Source organism: Apium graveolens, chromosome 7 (assembly GCF_009905375.1).
Source record: "Apium graveolens cultivar Ventura chromosome 7, ASM990537v1, whole genome shotgun sequence".
Classification (NCBI taxonomy): Eukaryota; Viridiplantae; Streptophyta; class Magnoliopsida; order Apiales; family Apiaceae; genus Apium; species Apium graveolens.
In genome coordinates this window covers 229,521,658-229,548,256 of record NC_133653.1, presented here as the reverse complement: position 1 = coordinate 229,548,256, position 26,599 = coordinate 229,521,658, and the positions used below count along the sequence as shown (strand labels likewise).

The 26,599-nt window shown below is 35.4% G+C and overlaps 1 non-coding gene across 1 annotated transcript; it reads left to right on the top strand.

Annotated features, from left to right (window-relative positions):
• Positions 1 to 24,436: 24,436 nt before the first annotated feature.
• Positions 24,437 to 24,543, top strand: LOC141676097 (small nucleolar RNA R71). The gene has a single exon (XR_012556705.1). It is a non-coding gene; the product is annotated as a small nucleolar RNA R71 (small nucleolar RNA).
• Positions 24,544 to 26,599: the final 2,056 nt, after the last annotated feature.

Below are 26,599 nucleotides of genomic sequence, written 5' to 3'. Positions count from 1 at the left end.
CGGTTGAAGTTGGACGATTCCCGACTTTATAAAATAGTTTTATAATTACTCAGAAAATAATTATTAAATCTATAAATTCTTATAAAATCATATAACAATCCAAACATTACCAGAAAAATTCCATAGTTATCTATACTTTATTCAGGACATAATAAAAATCAAAATACTGACACTTTATCACATATAAATACTTAAATATAAATATCAATCATCAGATAATTCACCAAAATCCATATACTACTCACATAATAATTATTTATTGATAAAAAATAATTACACGATATTTCCCAGGTATTAAAAAACAATTTCAATTTACCGATATCAATAAGATCGACTTTCAAATAACTTTTGAAAATAATACATTTAAATAAATATTTTCATAAATTAACAAGGATCGATATAACACTTAACAATTAGCACCTTACCATTTAATGTTAGGTCACACACACACACTGTAGAGGGGGTTAATACAGTGTATAGTACAATCAAATCGAACTTTAATAACTCAAGTAACAGAAAACAAACTTTATTGAAACAATAAACTCTGTTACAGTATGGAACTGTTACCTCTCAGTGATGAACAAATATCACGAGAGCTGCTAGGGTTACAATGAATAATCTTCTCGAATATGAATAACACTTATAGTGTAAACCCTATGTCAGTGTTTATATACTACACAGTTACAAGATAATCGCTAATTGATATGGAATATAATTCTGCTTCCTAAAATATATCAATCAAATATCTTTTCTTCCAAGTATTCTATTCTTCATAGAATTCCTTCTTCATGCATATCTTCTTTCCTTTAATCAGCTGCTGTCCTTATCTGAACGTCCTTTACTACTTAAATTCTGATATCCATCTTCTGATGATTATCTCCTGATAATATAAGTACTGATATCCTTAAGTCATGACTTCCAGTAAGTACTGATTTATCCTGTTTAAGTAAGATCTGAAAACTAAACATAAATCATATTAGCCATGACATTATCAAATATATCTAACAATCTCCCCCAACTTGTAAATTAGCATAATGTACAAGTTTAACAGATATTTGATGATGTCAAAAACATAATATACAAGCTTTACCAATCTTTAATTTCTGATAACAACTTCAGTCTGTATTCATATCAGAATTTAAGCAGTTGTAGATCTTGACTTGGCTTCATCTTCTGATCTCTCTGATGTCAGGAGTTGTTCTGAGATAGTTCTTCAACAAACATCTCTTAGCATATCCGAGTTCATCAATCATCCTCCTTTTAGCATCTTTAGGTTCTGCAGTATCTTCACCAATTTGAAAGATTGCAGCCCTGAGATCATTAATTCTAGCTTTTCTTATATCCTGATCCAGTCTGATCAAATATGCCTTATCAGACTCAAGATTGAATTCCACAGCCCTGTAACCCAGAAAGGTAGTTATAATCTTGGCAGTGTTGGGCTTCATTACAACTATAACACCCTTGTGATCTCTGTACTTTGGAAGATATGTGCTGTCAGACTTAATAGAATAAAGCCTTTTCTGTCTCTGAATCTGATTCTTCAAATAGTTTGCAGCACTTTCTGTTATTCTGTCATTCACTTGAAGTAAGAATAATACATGCTCCAGTTCTTCAAAATACTTCAATGGAATGGCATTTTCCCTTATATGATAAACCCTACCATCTGTCATGAAGTACAACAAGATATGTTCTTTCAAGTAGGTATGGTAAACCATTTGTACAGATTCCAGTTGATTCAATCTCTCAGGAGTTGCTCCAATACCTGGTTCACTTAAGGAAGTTGGATCATTGGTAGTGTTCTGTATTCTTCTTTCATCAGCACTTCCCAATCCAGTTTTATCTCTTGCTTCCTTTCCAGTAACCACTCTTGCTTCAAAACCACTTGCAGCAGTCTTCAAAGGTTGAGTCTGTTTTGCTTTAGTGAATCCTAGTAGGAGTGTCTTTGATTTATCTTCTGATATCAAGTTAACTTGAGCTATGTCAGAGGTTACTTGCTTCTTTGAAATATCAGAACTTACTATCTCTTGACTCTGAACAACTTGAGCCATGTCAGAGGTTGTCTTAAAAACTTGTCTTGAAGTCAGAGCAAGATCAGCATCTTCATCAGTAATTTCTTCATTCACAAGAGGCACATAAACCTTGATAGGTTCACCAACTTTTTCTTTGCCCTTGGACCTTGGATCTATCTGCAGTTGTGATTTAGCCATGGTTGCTTCAGGATTTGTCCTTTCTTTAATCACAATGCCTTTGAGTTTTGGAAGTATCTTTTTACCAGAAACTTCAGATTTAGATCTGAATTTTCCTGATTTAAGTCTGGCTTCTTCTTCCATTAGACTCTCCAAGTCCATTCCTGGATTTTCCTGAAGAAATAACTGTCTTGATATTTCTTCATCAAGATCTAAAAGTTCATCAGAACTTATCCTTTTACCAATAGCAGAAATAATTCTTTTTCCAGCATCAGAACTTGTCCTGTGACTTGTGATTTCAGCTTTTCTTGATGAGAAACCTCTACCTTGACTATGACCTCTACCCATTCCAAAGTTTTCTTGGTCATCTTTTTCATCATCCTTCCCCTTCAGTGTCTTATCAGTTTTGCATTGACTTAATTACTTTCTCCCCCTTTTTTGGCATCAGCAGGTAAGAGAAGAGAGACAAGCAATTCCACTGAGGCTTGGATTTCATTAAGTTGAGATTGTTGAGAAGCTTGATTTTTCAGGATATCATCAATCTGAGCTTGTTGTTTCTCTTGAGTCTTCTCAATATAAGCAACTCTGTCAAAGGTAGGTTGAAAAAAAATTTTCTTGTCAATCATCTGAACTTGTTCTTGCTTCATTAATTCTTCCTGTATCTTATGTAACTCTGCATGAGTAGTTGAATGGAGACCTTGTAGATGTTTAGTACTCAATGCAGTGACTCTAAGCTGTGTTTTGAAATCATCAGTAATTAACATCTCATCAGCTTTTGTCAAGTGCTCAGCAAGATTCTTTGCAGATGGAACACAGGTAACTGAGGTCCATTCCTTAGTCCACTCCTGTCCTGCAGGAGTTTCACTCCAAGGCACTGGTGCTTCTATGATGACAAACTTCTTAACTAATTCAGATTTAAGAATAGTTTATTGAGGGACATGTCCTGAAGGACCTGCTTCATCAGCATCTGCATTTGGAGCAGCATCACCAGTATCTACAACATTTGCAGCATCAGAACTTTCAGAATCAGCATCTTCCGATAAAACAACAGTATGAGAAGCAATTGAGGCTTCAGCATCATCCTCTAATTGCTGATCTGGTTCCAAGTTTTGATCAACAGCCATATCCTGATGCTCACCTATATTTTGATCATCAGCATCTAGATGCAGAGAAGGTGTAGTAGATAGTTCTGGAGTTTGAGCAGCATCAGTAACAGGTGTTATTGATGGATTAGTTGCTGTTGGAGCTTCTAAGTAAAGCACTTCAGGCACAACCAAGTTCTGGATATCAATTTTAGCACGTGTGCCTGGATCAACAGGAGATACAGTCTTGTGAATAGGAGACACAGATGGTGTGTTAGCCATTTCAGTAGCTGCTTCATTAGTTGGAGTTAATGGAGAAGCAGGGGCTTGAGCAAATTCCTTTTCTTGTGAGATCAGAGATTCCTGATCTCCTTCCTTAGGTACTGCTTCCTCATCATCTGAAACTGGCCTTTTTGCTCTCTATTTCTTGTATCTCTTTGAAGATGGGGATTTCTTGGGAGGTTCAGCAGAAGTCATTCTTCTAAGCCTTTTGAGAAGCTTAGATCCCCCAATTCCAGAATCCTTCTGAGAAGGAACTTTCTCAGCTTCTTTGACAACAGGGTCTGATGTAGAAACATGTTCCTCACTATCAGACTCATCTCTCAAAACAATCCTCCTTCTCTTCTGAGGTGTTTGAGGAACAGTCTTTGTCCTCTTAGGCTTGGAAGATGAAGGCTTCACAGTAGGTGCTGAGGATGAGGGTTGAGCTGTATGTGAAGTGGAGAGATATGATTTGAGATATGTTCTGAGGGATGGTTGAGGTATAGATGGATGAGTGGTATGTTCTGATGGTTGTTGTGGTGTTTGGGATGTGGTGGTAGGTTGGACATCAGGATAAACATATTTATAGGTTTAAGGATCAGCATTTACCAAGATCTGTATTACAGTCTGAGGAATCTATAAAGGTCGAACCACCTTTTTCTTAACATCAACATTTACCAGGTCATTAAAGGCTCTTTGAAAGTAAAGGCTCTTTGTGAGCAGCATAAGCCAAAAATATCCTTATGGCTTCCAATCTAGCAATTGGTGCAAATGTTTCATCATAATCAATTCCCTCATGTTGAGAATATCCTTTTACAACCAGCCTTGCTTTATTCCTTGTAATTATGCCATCACTATCAGTTTTGTTTCTGAATACCCATTTTGTACCAACAACAGATCTGTTCTTTGGTCTTGGTACTAGGGTCCAGACTTTATTTCTTTCAAATTCATTTAACTCTTCCTGCATTGCTTGCACCCAATCGGCATCTTGAAGAGCTTCTTCCACTTTCTTTGGCTCATTCTGAGAAAGAAAAGAATTGTAAAGACATTCATTTGAAGTACCTATTCTAGTTCTGACACCTGCATCAGGATTTCCAATTATCAAATCAGGTGTATGTGATTTAGTCCACTTCCTTGTAGATGGAAGGTTTTCTCTAGAACTGGATGCTCCCCCATGATCCATGATGTCTTCATTTTCATTTTCTGATGCTCCCCCTGAAACTATGCTCTCTGAGTTGTATTCTTCAGAATTTAGATTTTCAGACCTATCAGAACTTGGCTTATCAGAACTTGACAAATCAGAACTTGAAGAGTCAGATGTATGTTCTGATGCTTCTTGAGATGTGGTAAGATCTTGAGTATGCTCCCCCTGCATAGGTGCATCTTCCTTTGGCGTAGTCACCACAGTTTCAATAACATCAGAGTTTAATCCATCAGAGTTTACAGTATCAGGACTTAGATTGTCAGGATTATCAGTATCAGAATTTGAGTCTTCATTTTCAAATCTCAGCTGATCATGATCAATAAAATCTTCAAGTCCAGTAATCTTCTTGTCATCAAAAGAGACATTGATAGATTCCATGACCACTCTTTTTATCAAGTTATAGACTCTGAAGGCTTTTGTGGAAAGTGTATATCCAACAAAGATTCCTTCATCAGCTTTTAAATCAAATTTAGATAGCTGTTCAGGATGAGTCTTAAGAACAAAACACTTGCATCCAAATACATGAAAATACTTCAGATTTGGCTTCTTTTTCTTCACCATCTCATATGGTGTCTTTCCTTGCTTGTTAATGAGTGTTGCATTTTGAGTAAAACAAGCAGTCTGCACAGCTTCAGCCCAGAAATAGGTTGAAAGCTTTGCTTCATCAAGCATTGTACGTGTAGCTTCAATGAGAGTTCTATTCTTCCTTTCAACAACTCCATTTTGCTGTGGAATTCCAGGAGCAGAAAATTCCTGCTTGATTCCATGGTTTTTGTAGAACTCTTCCATTATCAAATTCTTGAACTCAGTACCATTATCACTCCTTATTATCTTTACTGAATCTTTGAACAATTTATCCAGTTGCCTGACATGATCAATCAAGATAGATGCAGTTTCACTTTTTGTGTGCAAGAAATACACCCATGTGTATCTGGTGAACTCATCCACTATGACCAAAGCATATTTCTTCTCTGCAATAGACATGACATTTACTGGACCAAATAGATCAACATGATTGTGTTTGGATCTTAAACTGTTTGTGCGTTAACAGATAGGCTCTGATACCACTTGTTAGGTCACACACACACACTGTAGAGGGGGTGAATACAGTGTATAGTACAATCAAATCGAACTTTAATAACTCAAGTAACAGAAAACAAACTTTATTGAAACAATAAACTCTGTTACAGTATGGAACTGTTACCTCTCAGTGATGAACAAATATCACGAGAGCTGCTAGGGTTACAATGAATAATCTTCTCGAATATGAATAACACTTATAGTGTAAACCCTATGTCTGTGTTTATATACTACACAGTTACAAGATAATCGCTAATTGATATGGAATATAATTCTGCTTCCTAAAATATATCAATCAGATATCTTTTCTTCCAAGTATTCTATTCTTCATAGAATTCCTTTTTTCATGCATATCTCTACTTATGTTTGTCTTGATCTTCTTTCCTTTAATCAGCTGCTGTCCTTATCTGAACGTCCTTCAGTACTTAAGTTCTGATATCCATCTTCTGATGATTATCTCCTGATAATATAAGTACTGATATCCTTAAGTCCTGACTTTCAGTAAGTACTGATTTATCATGTTTAAGTAAGATCTGAAAACTAAACATAAATCATATTAGCCATGACATTATCAAATATATCTAACATTTAATAACACCAACTCGTCAAACAGAATAAAATATCCACCATTTTATTCCTTCTAAATCATAAAAGCACATATATATTCAAATAATAATTATAATAATTCTAAAAATATGAGATATTACAATCTACCCTCCTTATAAGGATTCCGTCCTCGGAATCAGCATGAGAGCACTAGGGATCTTCTGGCTAACTTTCCAATCTTTCATACATAACTTTTCACAAAATTTCAAATAACACTGAAATTCCCTATGCCACATAGTTATCACGAAAGCTTCACTTTGCACCATTGTTCCATCCACATCCTTTGACCAATTTCTCAATAGAATCACTTTTACTGAATACGAGTTCTATCCAGCTCAGCACAACCAACTCAACTGAATACGACTTATCTTAATTTAATCGTTTGTACTATATCTGATAGTCCAACAGGAACTCGATATGAGCTCAAGCATCCTCACATAGCTATACACACTCCTACACACTCTCGTTTCTAGTTTACTATAACCTCAGCTCTGATACCAACCTGTAACGCCCTAAAATCCGGGGTCAAAGGATTTGGTCGTCACTATAAAACCTCAATCCAAATTAACCTGTTAAATCAAAATGCAAATTCCAGCAGAAGATATTTAGCATCTATGACCCCAAACGAATCCAAAATCTTTTAAGGTTACAGTTGTAGAAATAAGAATTCCAAATTCCATAAATAATTTTCACTTCCTTTTAAAACTCTTTTCAACAAATTCCAATTCAATACTAACCCGCTAGTATAACTTCGAAAAGAAGTATACTAGGCCCAACTATAAAATAACACAATTATAATATAATATAATATAAACAACTTTTCATAACAGAACTTACACTAGCCGCAAACCCTGGACCAACCACCTTCCAAGAGCTTTTTTTTGCTTCCTCGAATTACGCGGCTAAACAGCGCAAGCTAATCCTCACTGGAGGTTAAATTTAAAAACAGGCAAGTATGAGCAGAAGAATTGCTCAGTAAGTTCATTATAACATATATATGATCATTTTGATATAAAACCGATAGCTGAACTAGAGCAGAACGTTTAAAAAAAATCATAATTGCTGAATCAGAAAATTTTAGTTAAGGAATCCCATAATTGATTCCTCCTAATTGTTTCTCAATTGTATTCATAACCTTTTGGATAATTTTGAGCGAAATGATCCAGCAATACTTTGAATCTCGACGAGAATAAAACTCGTAAAACAATGTTTACGGAAATATCGTAAACAACAATAACATGAAACAATGATTATGGAGTGGATTATAAACTCATTCAAAACTCAACTCTTGATATTAATATTAATTTTGATGTCATATCAAACTTGATATCAATACAAACTTTGATGCTCACAACCTACCCGCGCTAAAATATGGAAGTCAACATCAATCATCTGTATTGAAACCACCTTTGATATTTAACAACAACTTAAATATCAACATCAATCAGCAACTGAATTAAAACTGTATTTCACCTTTATTCAAAACCAAAACACTTGATAAATCATTCCTTATAAGATTATCAAAAGCAATATAATAATTTAGATTGGAATCCTTGAACGGCGGTGTGTTGCCGTCGGTGATCAGCCGCGGAGCAACACCGGTATGCCGAAGCATATCCAACTAAACAAAGGGGTACCCAAGGCACATATCGGCCTAGCAAGGTGTTATATCCCGTATAACACATAGCTCACGCTGGACCGCCACCACGGCCTCTTACGCAACCATCCAATCTTAAAAATATTTTATTGAAAGGGGTCATAATTGAAAGAGATATGTCCTAAGTCCAATCATGAATGAGGATTTAGGAATAACTTTTATGTAATCTGTTTTGATTTATTGATATTAATAAAAGACTTGTTTTGTTTTTATTACGGGCTCTATCTATTTAAGTGTTTAAATAAGATATACCATAGTTTAGAGTAAAGCTTTTTATGGATTATGATGAGATCATAATAGTGAGACCTAAAAGATGATAACTCTAAACTTGAATAGTTCCCGGTCATAGGATTACTAACTGGTAATTAATAATCCGCAAAGATTGGTACATACTATGCTTGCTCCCTTCAGGAGGATGTCTGTTCTCATAGGTATTTGTGTGGTGACACTATAGCTAGTATGTAGGTGCTTATTATAGAATAAGTTCACTGAACATGACTCGCACAGCTGAACAACTGATGGAGTTCACTCACGTGTCAGCAGTTGTTCACATAGTGATAGTTGTACAAGTATCCTTAGACTTGAGGTCATCATAGTCATCTTGTGTACACTGAACTATGCTTTGGTTTAGTTCTTAGTCTCCAGGGACAATTATTAGGGCTCTACTGGGTATAGGAATTTGTACACGAAGATAGTGTATGATCAATAAAGGATCTACCCCTTCGAGTGAAGGAAGAGAATGTTCAAAGCTGATCCACTTATGCTAGTTCAGGAATCTCTGGCCAGAGTGAATGAAATTAGAAAGGAGTTTCTAATTTACATAGAACTGAGCATAGTGAATGGGAAAGCAAATGATTAAATTAGATAGGCTTGACACAAGATCCATGCCTTGTATTTAATCAGGACATTGGAGGGTAGAAGGAGTTAATTGTACGGTAACTATTCACTGACAGGTTCTTGGTATTCTAAGCAGTGAATTCATATTATCCGGATAGTCGCGATATGTTGAAAAGCATCACTCACGATGTAGAATAAATATAATTAATCAGTTAATTATATTTAGTGAATTTTAATATTCATATAAATAATTAATAAAAAGTTTATTATTATTTATTTCTACTACCGGCATAATATTGAACCTACAGGGTCACACCATAAAAGAATGTTTCCTTTGATGAATAATGAGAGAGAGAATTATTTTCTAAATAGTTTAGAAAAAGAAATAATGATTAAAATAGTTTTAATTATTATTAAAGCATTTTATGAAGAGAAAATGTGGGGGTTAAAATATATAAAGATATATTATAAAACCCTAGGAGAGTCCTATAAATAGAATGAGATGGATGGCTCATTTGACAAGATACACAACTTTGGTTTTGTGAAAACCCTAGCCTCCATCTTCTTCTTCTCTCTCTCTCCCAAAACTCCATTTTTATAAAAGCTTAGTTTTATAAAAAGGTTCATCGAAGAGGATCGTTCTTGGTGGATACCTGTAGAGTGCTTCACACACTGAGGAGCAACTGCTAGCACTCCAATTTTATAAAGCTTCGATTCACGAGGTATGGTTTCGATTCCTCAGTTTTTCCCTTTTATATGTTTTTCTATATGTGCGGTATATGGTTTTTACGGAATAATAGTTATTTCACGCTTCCGCTCATCCGTAAATTCCTTCAATGGTATCAGAGCTAGGTTCTGCATATAGAGATTCATATAAAAAAAATTCAGATTTTTTAATGCATGTATGGATTTATTATGATTTTTACAAGTTTATTTGGATTTAATTATGAATTAATTCGAAATAATTTTTGCATGAGATTTTGACTACTGATCTGGGTTCTACAAGTGTTGTAGATCATCTAGATATTTTTTTCATAATTTTGTGATGTGTAGATTATTTGTTATGAATTTTTTAAAATTGTTTTAATTAAAATTCATAAAATAATTATGCATGTGAATAATTATGATTAAAATTTGCACAAGGACCCATGGCTGATTTGGTATTTTTTCTGCTACTCCCTGATTTGAGAAATCATATTATTTTGATTTTTTATTAATTTATTAATTAAATGTTAATTAATTTATTAATAAAAATTAAAATAATAATATTATTAATAAAGAGTTATTAATAAGGGAGTAAAGGAAAGGGGGTTACCTCTCCTAAATTGTAACAGCAGCAGGAAGCAAACAGTCACGGTAGGAAGTAGAAACAAAAAAAAAAAAAAATTAAAAACCTGCTATCGGCTGCTGCAGGCGCGTGTAGCGCACGCGGGGCGGGGGTGTGTGTTGCGCATTCCGTGAATGCGTTACACACTGTTGCGCATTTACGGAATGCGTTACACGCGTAAATGGCTCAACAGTGTTGTAACGCATTACGTACATGCGTTACAACCCGTATGTCCACATTAAATTTGATTTTTTGCGAGTTTCGTAACTCCGTTTTGGGCGTGCAATATATCGTTGGATTCATTTTTCCGATTCGGATCTAATGGAGTGGTCAAATATTTTTATATATAAAAGTTTTGAACTGTTTATATTCCCAAAAGTGTTTTAAAGCATGTTTTAATTATTTTAATTGCTTTTAAATGCTATAATAAATCCATACATCATTATATCAATGTGTGACATGATATTACTTGCATGCTTACTTGTTTATTTATTTTTATATATGAGATATATGCATGTGTTTACCATGCGATGATAGATTTAGGTGAACTTAAATCAATATAAGGCGTGCTCTAGAAAATCTAGAATAGGAATCGTTTCTTGCCTTGACAATAATATTATGAATACAATCATGAGATTCTTGTGTTTATGAAACACGTAATTAAATATGAATTTTCAATTTTGAGAGAAAGGATGATTCTGTCAACAACAGATTTATATCTGTAAGAAAGGGTTATTAAGTGACGCCTCTTGATAATGCTCCACCCGATCTGGGAATCATCTGATTATCGATTATTGATTTGAAATATTTAATTTAAAAGGAAGAATCTCTTTATAATATGATTATGATTGTAATGTAATATGATCCCTCTAAAATTAAATAATATCAAGTAGTAATTGGCCAATGACACAACGGGCTTGTGTCGGTCATAGCCTTCCAACATGATAGAAAGTGGTTCTTATATTTTAAATCATTGTCGTTTCGTGCTACAGCCGAGGGCTTTGATTTCGAAATAAGAAATACTTGTCTATTACATAGAGATGTGTACATTGAATTAGAATCTAAAGGTCGGTACGTGCCACAGCCGTGGGCCGTTGGAGGCTGATTCAATTGTACGGAATGTTGGGTTAGACTTGACTTAGAATATTGAGTTGCCACAGCCGTGACTCAAGTATTCAAGAGGCTAAAGTTTGATTAGGGAATAACATAAGATGTAATTGACAAGAGTTGTCTGCCTATTGAACATTACATGGCGGTTCGTGCCACAGCCGAGGTTGTGTGATGGAATGTAGGATCCCTATTCCCACTAGCATTATGAATGCTTAATTTTTCACGTTGGGGGTTGAATAAATTAGATAAACTAGTGGGAGCCACTTATGAATAAAGACCCGATTCATATAGTGTTTTTGAAATGAAATTGAATATTTGCTAAGTGTTGTTATGTGTTTATCATTCACAGATTTACTATATTCGTTATGTCTTCTGCACTATCACTCCGGAGTATACTAGATGCTCACAAGTTGACTGGTCCTAATTTTGCTGACTGGCTTCGAAACTTGAGAATTGTTCTCAGGGTGGAGAAGCCGGAATATGTGCTTGACTCACCTAAGCCTACTGAACCTGCTAACGATGCACATAATGATGAACATGTTGTGTATCGTAAGTGGATAGATGATGCAAATGTTGCTCAATGCATCATGCTAGCTTCCATGAACATTGAGCTACAGAAGCAACATGAGCATATGGATGCTCACACTATCCTTATGCATCTACAAGAGTTGTATGATGTGGCAAGAAGGACAGCTCGATATGAGATATCGAAGGAGCTGTTCGGTTGTAGGATGTCTGAGGGATCATCCGTGAATGACCATGTACTTAAGATGATCAATTTGATTGAACGTCTTGGACAACTTGGTTTTGCCATGGATGGGGAGCTGAGCCAAGACTTGGTCTTGCAATCACTTCCGAGTTCGTTCTCGCAGTTTGTTGTGAACTTTCACATGAATAAGTTGGATGTCAGCCTGGCTGAACTCCACAACATGTTGAAGACTGCGGAATCGAATTTTCCCCCTAAGAAGAGTTCTGTTCTTCTAATTGGTGAAGGTTCCAATCCTAAGAAAAGGAAAAGGAACCCTTCCAAGAAGAAGAAAGTAGGTGAAGAAAAGCCGGTTCCACCAAAAGCTGAAGACCCCAAGAGCAAAGTTGTTTGCTTTCACTGTAACAAGGTGGGGCACTGGAAGAGGAACTGCAAGGTTTACCTTGCAGGATTTTGAAGGAGAAGAAGGGTAGTGAGACTACCGCTTCTGATTCAGGTATGTTCATGATAGAAGTGAATATGTCATTAAATCAAATTTCTACTTGGGTATTAGATACCGCCTGTGGTTCTCATATCTGCAATTTGTTGCAGGGACTAAGGAGAAGTAGGACTCTTGAGGAAGAGGAGGTGATTCTACTGATGGGAAATGGAGCAAGAGTTGCTGCTAAAGATGTAGAATCATTTCATTTACATATGCCTACGGGCAAGACTATTGTTTGAAATAATTATTATTTTGTTTCCTCCATTATAAGGAATATTATTTCTATTCCTATGTTGGATTTGGATGGTTTTTCATTTTATTATTAAGAATAATGAATGTTCTATCCTTAGAGATAATATTCTTTATTGACGTGGTATTTTAAATAATGGTCTGTATGTATGTGACATAATTTACTTCAGATTGAACAAACTAATAAAAGAAAAGGGATGATGAAAATCTCACTTTCTTTTGGCACTGCAGACTTGGTCATATTAGTGAAAATAGACTGCGGACATTGCATAAGGAAGGGTTACTTGACCCCTTTTGATTTTGAATCATATCCTACATGCGAGTCTTGTCTATTGGGTAAAATGACCAAATCTCCATTTAGTGGACATGGAGAGAGTGCTGCAGATTTGCTAGGATTGGTACACACAGTTGTATGTGGACAAATGTCTACGTAAGCCATGGGTGGATTTTCATACTTTATTACTTTCATAGATGATAGATCTAGATTCGGATATGTGTTTGATGAAACACAAGTCTGATGCCTTTGAAAAGTTCAAAGAGTATAAGTATGAAGTGGAGAAACAAACCAAAAATGGTATTATAACTCTTCGATCAGATCGAGGTGGTGAATACTTGAATGGAGAGTTTCTGGATTATCTCAAAGAAAAGGGTATAGTCTCCCAGTGGACTCCTCCAGATTGGTATCTGAAAGGAGAAATCGAATTTTGTTAGACATGGTTCGGTCCATGATGAGCTATGCGAATCTTCCAGTATTCTTATGGGGTTATGCATTGGAAACCTCAACATATTTACTGAATAAGGTGCCTTCCAAATCTGTTTCTCAAACTCTATATGAGATATGGAAAGAAAGGAAACCGAGTCTTAAACACGTTAAGATTTGGGGATGTCCAGCTTATGTCAAGAAAGTTGACCCAGATAAGCTGGAATCTCGATCCGTAAAATGTAGTTTTATGGGATATCCTAAAGAGACTTTAGGGTATTACTTTTACACCGATCATCGGGTGTTTGTCTCCAGACATGCTACCTTCTTGGAAAAGGAGTTTATCCTTGAAGGAAACAGTGGGAGCAAAATTGAACATAATGAAGTTCAAGAAGCACAAACTACTACGGTTCAAGTGGAAACACATGTTCAGACTGAACAACCTTCTGTGGAACAGCCCATTCGTAGGTCAGGGAGAGTGTCTCGCCAACCTGAGAGGTATTATGGCCTTGTCATTGAGAATGACAATGAGTTGTCAATCATTGATGATGACGACCCTATGACCTATAATGAGGCTATGAGTAGTGTTGACTCAGAGAAATGGTAAAGTGCCATGAAATCTGAAATGGAATCTATGTATACGGTATACAAAAGAAAGATTAGAGCAGATGGCCAGGTGGAGACCTTTAAAGCCAGGCTTGTGGCAAAAGGATTCAAACAAAGGCAATGGATTGACTTTGATGAAACCTTTTACCTGTAGCCCTGTTAAAATCAGTTCGGATTTTGCTTGCGATTGCTGCTTACTACGACTATGAGATCTGGAAAATGGCCAGATAGTTTTCTTTCCAAGGGAATGAAAACCTAGTGTGTAAGCTGCTGTGAACCATATGTGGTTTAAAGCAAGCTTCTCGTAGATGGAACATCCGTTTTGATGAGACAATCAAAGAGTTTGGTTTTATCAAAAACGTAGATGAACCATGTGTCTACAAAAGGGTGAATGGGAGCGCGGTAACATTTCTTGTATTGTATTGAAAAAGAGTTGACACACATAACAACATAGCAGACCCACTCACAAAGCCACTTTCTGAAAGTCACTTTGATCGTCATAAAGATAAGATGGGTATTAGATACCAGAGTGATTGGCTTTAGTACAAGTGGGAGATTGAAAAAGATATGTCCTAAGTCCAATCATGAATGAGGATTTAGGAATAACTTTTATGTAATCTATTTTGATTTTATTGATATTAATAAAAGACTTGTTTTGTTTTTATTACGGGCTCTATCTATTTAAGTGTTTAAATAAGATATACCATAGTTTAGAGTAAAGCTTTTTATGGATTATGATGAGATCATAATAGTGAGACCTAAAAGATGATAACTCTAAACTTGAATAGTTCCCGGTCATAGAATTACTAACTGGTAATTAATACTCCGCAAAGATTGGTACATACTATGCGTGCTCCCTTCAGGAGGATGTCTGTTCTCATAGGCATTTGTGTGGTGACACTATAGCTAGTATGTAGGTACTTATTATAGAATAAATTCACTGAACATGACTCGCACAGCTGAACAACTGATGGAGTTCACTCACGTGTCAGCAGTTGTTCACATAGTGATGGTTGTACAAGTATCCTCAGACTTGAGGTCATCATAGTCATCTTGTGTACACTGAACTATGCTATGGTTTAGTTCTTAGTCTCCAGGGACAATTATTAGGGCTCTACTGGGTATAGGAATTTGTACACGAAGATAGTGTATGATCAATAAAGGATCTACCCCTTCCAGTGAAGGAAGAGAATGTTCAAAGCTGATCCACTTATGCTAGTTCAGGAATCTCTGGCCAGAGTGAATGAAATTAGAAAGGAGTTTCTAATTTACATAGAACTGAGCATAGTGAATGGGAAAGCAAATGATTAAATTAGATAGGCTTGACACAAGATCCATGCCTTGTATTTAATTAGGACATTGGAGGGTAGAAGGAGTTAATTGTACGGTAACTATTCACTGACAGGTTCTTGGTATTCTAAGCAGTGAATTCATATTATCCGGATAGTCGCGATATGTTGAGAAGCATCACTCACGATGTAGAATAAATATAATTAATCAGTTAATTATATTTAGTGAATTTTAATATTCATATAAATAATTAATAAAAAGTTTATTATTATTTATTTCTACTACCGGCATAATATTGAACCTACAGGGTCATACCATAAAAGAATGTTTCCTTTGATGAATAATGAGAGAGAGAATTATTTTCTAAACAGTTTAGAAAAAGAAATAATGATTAAAATAGTTTTAATTATTATTAAAGCATTTTATGAAGATAAAATGTGGGGGTTCGCTTCGTATTAAACAGATAAACGGTCAATTTATTACGAATAAAATAAGAATAAATCAAAACAAATTATAAATAATTGAATCAAATTATGATTTTCGAAAATAATAAAAGATAATAATTTGAAATTGAAATAAATATTTTAGAAAATTTTTTGAAATAACGTCTTTGTAAAACGGACTTTTCCGAGGGTAATACCCCTCAAAATCAATCTCAAACAACACAATCCAACTATACTCTAATAAAATCAATAAATTTATAACACACAATAATTTATATTTGCAAGTAAAAACACGCACGGCCAAAAGCGACTTCTACAACAACTTTTGAAATTAATGAAATATATATATATATATAAACACTAACATGCTATTATATACGCAAATACGAAGGCGAAATTTCAGAATCGTTACCCAAAATAAATTCTGATCACCCCGAAGAGAATCTCTGATGTCCGCAAAATATCTCCAGAAAAATCCGAAATTAATAACCATAGACATATACACGCTGAGATGCCATGTGGAGTAATCAACACCATTAAACTCCTTTTCTACGCCCCGAAAATAAATTAAAACGGAAAATATGCTCCGCAAATTTTCTTCTCAAAACCTCGCAATATATATACATATGCGTAGCTATCGAATCGCTAATCGTTTATATATATAACAATTGAAATTTGGACAAACGGTTGAGAAGATATGGATTTTTAAAAATTGATAACCTATAAACATGAGAAAGATAGAGAGTCAGTAGAGAGGGATCACGGAAGGGGGAAGTAACCTGGGGGAATAAAAGAAAAATGGGGGAGGGAGCAGTACGTGGTTTTGGGGGTACGTGGGTAGCCAGGTGGGGGTGCAGGGGAGTTTACACGTTTTCTATTTTATTTTTTTATTTTTTTTACTAAAAATCAATACAATATATTTGAAATTAATCTAAAATTAATTAATAGTAGGAATTAATATTTACTTAAATAAATATAAAATTTATATCAAAATTCCCCAAAAATTTTGAATATTTCAAAAATGTAAAAATATAAAATATTTGGAAGTCCCCCGATTTTATAAAAATAAAAGTCTGATTTTCGTGGGGTTTGACGTCCCGATAAGGGCCCGGTCCGATAATTTTTATGAAACCGAAATATTTCTAAAATTCTCAGAATATTTTAAAAAAACTAATAAAATAAAATTTCATAGTTTTAAAACATTTATAAATCGTGCGTCATATCCGCATTTTACGATTTAAAGAACAAACGTGCGGGTAAATATAATCCAAAAATATTCCGAAATAATTTCAAAAATTCTCAAAATATTTAAAAATTAAGAAAATATAAGTTTCATGATTTTTGAAACATTCTGGAATTTAATACTGAATTTACACTTATATATCATATCCAAAATAGATTACTTAGCCGCTAAGTAACTATAAAAATGATATAATATAATATAATACCAGATTTGGATAATTATCAAAACCAAGCTTCTTAGAAAACACCCTATGAGAAAATAATATAAAAATATCTCGTCTCTCGAGAATACGGGTTTTATTGATCTACCGAAATGATTATCGTATCGAAAATTTTGTGCCGGGACGCGCACGGGTCAAACCGTAATCCGAATCGAAAAAGTCAAAACACGGAAAATATCCAAAATTATCAAATTAGGTTAGGAAGAAGTTTTCGGAAGAGTTTCGGGTTGTAAAAATGCAAAAACGGTTGATGTTGGACTATTCCCGGCTTTATAAAATAGTTTTATAATTACTCAGAAAATAATTATTAAATCTATAAATTCTTATAAAATCATATAACAATCCAAAAATTATCAGAAAAAATCCATAATTATCTATACTTTATTCTGGACATAATAAAAATCAAAATACTGACACTTTATCACATATAAATACCCAAATATAAATATCAATCGTCAGATAATTCACTAAAATCCATATATTACTCACATAATAATTATTTATTGATAAAAAATAATTACACAATATTTCAAGGATATTACAAAATAATTTCAATTTACCGATATCAATCAGATCGACTTTCAAATAACTTTTGAAAATAATACATTTAAATAAATATTTTCAGAAATTAACAAGGATCGATATAACACTTTACAATTAGCACCTTACCATTTAATAACACCAACTCGTCAAACAAAATAAATTATCCACCATTTTATTCTTTCTAAATCATAAAAGCACATATATATATATTCAAATAATAATTATAATAATTCTAAAAATATGAGATATTACATTTATGTTGACAATGTGGTCGATCATAAGATCCAGCCTTTGAAACAGATGCAGCCACATGTGGTGATGCGACCTAGGCCAAATCTATTTGCAGGTATTGTAATTTCAATTTGCTCAATTTTCACTGCTCGAATCCACCATAGATATCACTTGCTTTTAGTTTTGATGACTATTTTATTATAGCTAAAAATGCAGTGAAACGGAAGTTTGTGACCATTCACGAACTCCAACTGCAACAAAAAATAAAACAAGCTGATGTGCACAAAAGTCCTCGGAAGTCAACACGGCTTAACAATCTACAAGATGTCAACAGTCCTCGGAAGTCAACACGACTTAACAATCCACAAGATGCCAACAGTCCTCGTTGGTCTACATGGCTAATGAACAGTCCGAAAAAGTCAACACATTTGAATAATCAAGAGGTTAACAGTCATCCAAAATTAGCAGATCAAGAGGTTCATGATGCAACTTCCAAAATTACAAGTGTGAAGAGGAAATTGGATTTAAAAAATCCACCGAATGAAGATGAAAAAAATGGGTGAAAATGAAATTGAAGTAAGACTTCATTATGTTCAGTTTTTTTACTAAAGTGGAGTATATTGTCATTAAATTCTAAAATTTAAATCATGTTTTATCTGCTGGACCTACCTCCACCACCCCCTTTACAGAGTATGAAAAAGCGCGAGCCATTAATGTCACAAAAAATAATATGATGTTGAATCAGTTAGGCTTGCCTAAACTAGTGGAAGGTGTTAGAGCTGAGACGAAAGAAAAAGGTTCAGGAAAAGACGCTATTCAAGAGGAAGGCTCTAAATATGATCCTGGGGATCCTGGAGCAGAGGAAAGTAAAGAATCTGAAAATGAAGAAGAAAAAAGGTGTGTCATGTCTAGTACTGGCTCATTTTAATTGAATATTAATTATGCCTGCACATTTAATTTTATTGCATTATTGTTTTCTACACTACAAAGAAGTAAAAAAGAGCTAAATAGGAAGCCTCTAGATGGTAGACCAACAACCCGTTCACGGGGGAATGGTACAAATGCCCCACAGAAAGATGCATCAACTGAGGCACCACATGCTTCAGTTCCGGTGGAGCCTGCTACACAAATCCAGTTGTCACAAATTGAGGGGGTAGGAACAATGGCAGATTATGTAGCTATGCAGAAGCGTAAAGAGAAACAAAATGCTGAGAAAAATGTAGAAATTGGTAGTGGAAGTGGAACCGCCAATGAGCGAGTTGATGCAAATGATGCATTTTTTGATCTTGGAGAAGAATCCGAACATGATTAGCATCTTTAGTTTCGCAATTATCATTCTTTCTAGTGTGTACTTGAATTATGTATGAAATGATTTGGTGTTAATTGTCTATCTTTCATACGTATACTTGAAAAATATAGTTGAAGTTCCTAAAAAGAAAATAGGGCCAACAATTATGAATAAAGTTCATACAAGGCCCTTTGACAATAGAATTGTCCTCAACATGAATAAGGAATTCCAACCTATATCCGATAATGACAAAGTTGGGTCTGAATTTGGTCAATTTCTTGGGATATTGAAGAAGTGTGTGCCACTTACCTATAAATCTTAGAAAGATGTTCCTGAAAATAAAGACCATTTTGCTGAATTATGTCAAAGTATTCTAAACTGCAATTTTTTCAATTTCTTTGCTTATATTTGTTAGGGCGAAAACACGTGCTAATATTCACGCAAGTATACGCGTTCACAAGTAGTATAAGATATAAATCAGATTCGTTCCCACAGAGACTGTTTTAGGTTAAGTACAATTTATGCACCTATGCAACAATGTATGGTTATCGCTCAATGCTAAGACAAATAATAAATTAGGTTTTGATTATACTAAGATATTATATTAAATAACATTAACTAAGAAAATTGAGGTTGAATTACTTATATGAGACAAACATGGGATCCTAACTTCATTAAATACTTCATTCAATAGCCTTTGTGTTCTTAACCTTAGCATGTAATGGTGATGATACTAATCAGATAACATGAAACTGATAAATGCCAACTTTCGTTGCACGAATACCATACTACTAGACATCCACAAAAGAGATAGAAGCTGAATAGACACCAATTATATTGAGACCCTATATGTCTATAAAAGTTGACAACATAATGGTTTAATGCACAAGTTATTTATCGTGATTACATAGGGCAAGTAAGATGGTTAAAATTACCTACGAATCATGCATAACAAATACATGAACCTATGCTAGCGTGGCAAGTTCTAAACCTCTATATTCACTTTCGCTTCAATAGAGATTAACACGCTATCTTATATGTTAGCTACGCACATAAGACGAATAAGCACAACCAATACTAGGATATCAATCAATCATCACACGCCAAGATATTGAAACAAATTAACTATAGAAATCCATAAGTAAATCCGTTAGAACCCCACGATAACGATTAGTTCATAATCGAACTCATCATCACCATGGGTTCCAATGAAAGGATGATAATAAATAATATAAGAGTACTAGGGTTCAAAGACACATAAAAAATAAGCATCCAAGTATCGCCTAAATCAAAGAAAACAAAAATCTTCTTCTCCGTAGCCGTCTCGTGCTCTCTAGGTCTTCTTATTGCTCTCTCAGGCCTCCATGGTGTTAAAAACGTATTTTTATTGATATATATAGGCTTCTGGTCATTCTGGGCTTCCAGACTCTCAAAATCAGACTGAAATCAGGATTCTGCAAAAATGACCTGGCGCGGCCGCGCGTTATCACAGCGCGGGCGCGCGCGGTTTCTGATGTTCCAGCGCGGCCGCCCCGCTTCCCGGCGCGGGCATGTCTGCTTCTGTAGTTTGAATTCTGAATTTTCTTCTTTTTGCTGTAACTATTGCTCCACTCGTCAGAATTTGACGAATAAGAAGTCCACGCGAAGCTAACGAGATTCTCTATAATTTGGAAATGGCCTTGACTTCAGATTCTTGGCTCTTTTCAGCATATTTCCTTTAAAAGCTTCTTTCTTACCCAAACTAATGCCTGTAATGCAAAAACACAAAAATACATCAAAAATACCAATAACTTGAGTCCAAAACACCAACTTAAGCTTGTAATGAAGCATTCCAAGTAGATCTAAAAATCCACTTATCACACCCCCAAACTTGAATCGATGCTTGTTCTCAAGCATAAACAGACTCAAAACTACAAAACAAACCTAATGCATGAATACAACTACATGAATGCAACTAAATGATAATGCAATCGATCCCCTCAAAATAACCATAACCAAATGAATAAGCTGATGCCTCTAAGAATGCAATGACTAAAAACAGAGTTCGAATAAATCTCACAAATCAACTCACAAACCAGAATGCGCGTGTGTGGATGTTTAACAGATATACTCTCGAAACTAGATCAATAATCATAACTTATCATTCATCAAAACAATCACAAGATTATAAATAGAATAGATGTTAAACGTATAATAACTCACAACACCTCCTTCCTACTAGAGTTATACAAGGATTCATGCTATTATTGAACACATAACAAATATGCTTATTTGACTGTACAATGAATGAGGTCCCAAAAGACTTATGCAATAATACCCATGTAGCGAGCGTTAGGTTAGCGGATCCCAGACTATAAAAACCTTAGGTCACTAGGCACAAAGTCCCCTAGAACTTAATAACTCAAGTATTAAAAATTCATTGTTTTTTTGTCATTACGAGAATATCACAAATTCTAAATATAATCAAGTGATTAAATCTCAACAACAAACAAGTATGATCATGTTCTAGATCAAAAGCAACCCTATAAGACTTTGTGAAAATATTATTTCTGGCAGGCAAATCAATTCAATAGGACTTTAAACATCCCTCTATTCGTCATCACCACACTCAAATCAACATCAACTTATCAAATAACATAGTTCATCTTAAGAGATCATGCTAAATATGCATGCAAATGCAACTATATGAAATCACATAAAAAACAAACAAATATGTCCTATATGAACAATCATGCAACAATATGAATGAAATACAACTAAACATGCAACATGCATCTATATGAATCTATATGGACATATATAAACTAATCCTTATATTATCACCCCCAAACTTAAAATTTTCAATGTCCTCGTTGAAGGCAATAATAAGGATTTCAGGTATACCTAGTCGTCAGAAAGATCACCCTCTTCGGGTGGAGGATCAGGTGGCCAATCAACCTCGACACCAGTGGCTCGGAAAATAGTGCCTAGAGCGTGTGTCACATCTGTAGCAAAATAACGGTGAATGTCGTGCATGGCCTCCATATGCCTAGTCACTCGCCTGTGCTGCTCATCACCAACACCAGTCCTATCAACTGCCTGTTACATATGAGAAGAACCCTCTATAGGCACTGGAGGATTCGTTCGGCTACCCTCTACATCATCAAAAATATATCCCAAGTCCTTATCATGTGGTGCACCTAAGAATGCATAACTCAAGTGATCTGGTAGTGGGTGAAGCTCAAGTGTAGAAACATCTTCAATAGACGGTTTGAGACGCTCCTGAGAAATTTTCAGCTCTGCTAACCCAAGAGAATCGAATGGCATATCCAACTTCCTCTTCCACGGAAGTGCATTTAAAGCCTGCAGTTGCTCTGCTCCTTCCTTGTCATCAATAATTGATTTCCCCATTAAGGATCTCTCTAAGGTCTCTGACTTTGGCAATTGCTCAAGTTCCGAATTCACGACAGAGTCTACCCACTCTACTTTAAAGCACTCCTCTTTAGTTGTGGGTAACTTTATTTCATTGAACACATTAAAAGTGACCTTCTGATCGTGAACCTTCATCGTAAGCTCTCCTTTTTGCACATCGATCATAGTTCGGCCAGTAGCTAGAATGGTCTCCCAAGATAATGGGAATCTTCTTATCCTCCTCAAAGTCAAGAATTACAAAGTTAGCAGGAAAGATAAATTTGTCCACCTTGACCAAAGCATCCTCCACTATACCTCGTGGATAAGCGATGGAATGATCAGCTAGTTGCAATGACATGTATGTTGGTTTCGGATCAGGTAGACCAAGCTTCTTGAAGATAGATAAGGGCATCAGATTGCTGCTAGCTCCCAAATCACATAAACACTTGTCAAATGATAAGTATCCGATGGTGCAAGGAATAGTGAAGCTTCTAGGATCTTTAAGTTTCGGAGGCAACTTCTGTTGCAGCACAACACTGCATTCCTCCGTTAGAGCAACGGTCTCTAAGTCATCGAGCTTCACTTTCCGAGAGAGAATACCTTTCATAAACCTCGCATAGCTAGGCATCTGTTCAAGAGCTTCAACGAAAGGTATGTTGATATGAAGTTTCTTGAACACCTCCAAAACTTCTCAAACTGCTTATCCAACTTTTTCTTCTGCAGCCTCTTAGGAAAAGGAGGTGGAGGATAAATCTGTTTCTCCCCTGTATTACCCTCAGGAGGAGTGTGTTCCACAGTATTCTTCCTTGATTCCACTTCTTCTTCCTTCTACACATCTTCTTCAGCCAAAACTTCAGATTCTGGAACTTGAGATTTTTCAGGGCATACAGCCTTCCCAGACCTTAATATAATTGCCTTAACCTGCTCTCCTGCTTCCCTCTTGCCTGGAACTTCTACATCACTAGAAAGCGTTACTGGTAGTCGATTCAATAAGGCATTAGCAATTTGTCCTATCTGGTTCTCCAGAGTCATGATAGAAATAGTCTGGCTTTGACATATAAGAGCCTGGTTTTTGCACATAAGCCTCAACTCCTCCAATTCAGATTTTTCATTCGATGATTGACCTGCATCATGAGTTTGTTATTGAAGTTGGAGTTGTTGTCTTGGTGCAAATTATTGCTGAAAACCAAAAGGATTGAATTGATTGGATCCAAACTGCTGATAAGGTTGTTGTACCGCATTCTGGTTGTTGCTCCAGCTGAAGTTAGCATGATTCCGGTTGTCAAGATGATAAGTATTTGGAACTAGTTGCTGCGATCTCTGAAATTTGCTCACAAACTGAGCTGATTCACTAGATATAGCGCATTGCTCCGTCGCATGTGAACCTGCACACAGCTCACAAACTCTGGTTATCTGATTAACACCATAGTTAGCCGGAGAATCGATCTTTATAGACAACGCCTTTAGTTGAGCAGTGATAGCTGTAGCTGTATCCACTTAAAAAACTCATGCTACCTTGCCCTGTGGAAATCTATGAGTTGGATACTGATATTTATTAGCAGCCATCAGTTCAATTAGATCATAAGCTTCATCATAGCTCTTTGCCCATAATGCTCCACCTGATGCTGCATCGAGCATGGGTCTTGGCTGTGCTCCCAAACCGTTATAGAAGCAATTGATGATCATCCAATCAGGCATTCCATGATGAGGACACTTACTAAGCATCTCCTTGTAGCGCTCCCAAGCTTCATATAAAGATTCTCCTGATGGCTGTGTAAATTGAGTAAGAGCACTCCTGATTACAGCTGTCTTTGCCATGGGGAAGAATTTAGTGAGAAACTTTTGAGCAAGATCTTCCCAAGTAGTAATTGAACCAGCTGGTAGAGAGTGTAACCAGCTCTTAGCCTTATCCCTCAGAAAGAATGGGAATAGTCTCAGCTTCACAGCATTTTCAGAAACACCGTTGAACTTGAAGGTGTCGCAAATCTCAATGAAATCCCTAATGTGCATATTGGGATCTTCCGTTGGAGAACCCCCAAACTGGACTGAATTATGTACCCATTGAATTAGGCCAGGCTTGATCTCAAAGGTATTAGCTGCGATAGCTAGCTTGACAATGCTAGATTGAATGTCATTGATCTTGGGTTGAGAAAAATCCATCAAGGCTTTCGTTCGTGCTGCTGGATCTCCCTTTGTAATGAGTACCTGAAACGCAACAAGTAAACCGTGAAAGTAAAGGAGTCTGAGTCAGTGAACTTGAACGATCACTGATGACAAGCACATAAACTAAAAATTAACTCTGAGTCCCCGACAGCGGCGCCAAAAATTGTTAGGGCGAAAACATGTGCTAATATTTACGCAAGTATACACGTTCGCAAGTAGTATAAGATATAAATCAGATTAAGTTCAATTTATGCACCTGTGCAACAATGTATGGTTATCACTCAATACTAAGATAAATAACAAATTGGGTTTTGATTAAACTAAGAGATTATACTAAATAACATTAACTAAGAGAATTGAGGTTAAATTACTTATATGAGACAACATGGGATCCTAACTTCATTAAATACTTCATTCAATAGCCTTTTTGTTCTTAACCTTGGCATGTAATGATGATGACACTAATCAGATAATACGAAACTGATAAACGCCAACTTTCATTGCACGAATACCATACTACCAGACATCCACAAAAAAGATGGAAGCTAAATAGACACCAATTATATTGATACCCTATATGTCTATAGAATTTGACAACATAACGGTTTAATGCACAAGTTATCTATCATGATTACATAGGGCAAGTAAGATGGTTAAAATTACCTACGAATCATGCATAACAAATACATGAACCTCTACTAGCATGGCACGTTCTAAACCTCTATATTTACTTTCGCTTCAATAGAGATTAACACGCTATCTTATATGTTAGCTACGCACATAAGACGAATAAGCACAACCAAATACTAGGATATCTGTAATAACCCCAATTTTTGGAATCTTTGAAACACTGATGAATAGTGATTTTGCTGATTATGCTGATTAAGAAAATTTTTCATGCCACACTATGTAGGAGTTCTTTTATTGATATTCTGAGATCTTATTAGTACTCCATATGGTATATAAGTGTATGTAAAGATCGTCAGAATCCAAATTCGAACACTTTGATTTTTCCCGAAAATCCACCAGATACCGAAAGAATTGAGTATAAGGTAACATGATTAAAAGAATTTAAATTCAAGGATCATAAGAGAGGACCATAAAAGGAATATGGAATATTGAGAAAGGTTTAGCAGAACCCAAGTAATGAGATCCCGGATATGATCCCTCAAACGATCAACGAGAATGAACAATAAACGAGTCGTAAAATAATTAAACAGCTAAGTAATGCAAGAGGCAAGGAGGAGGGTCAATTAGTGCAAGATTAATGCACTTAGTTAACATCTTAATATAAGGATTAAGCTTAAAAAGATGCTTCCACCATAAGGATGAGACAAGTGGCAAGGATTATGTAAGCTTGATGACATCACCATGCTTATGTCACTTTCCACTAATTTAAACAAAACAACTAGTCAAGTAAATATCCTAAAATCATTAAATTTCCACCACAAGTTCAAGTCAACACAAGCTCTCATCTTCCTCCCCCATTTCCATTGCTCTCGGCCAAAACAGAACCAGCACATTAAAACTGCTGTAACTCCTTCATTTCTCACTCAAATGTTGTGTTCTATAGCTCGTTGGAAAGGTATTGAGATGGCCTACAACTCTTGTTCACAAGTCTCATCCAAATAAGTACGGTAAGACCCTCATTTTTACAGTTATTTCAATCGGACTTTTAGAAACTTTAAAGCCTAAC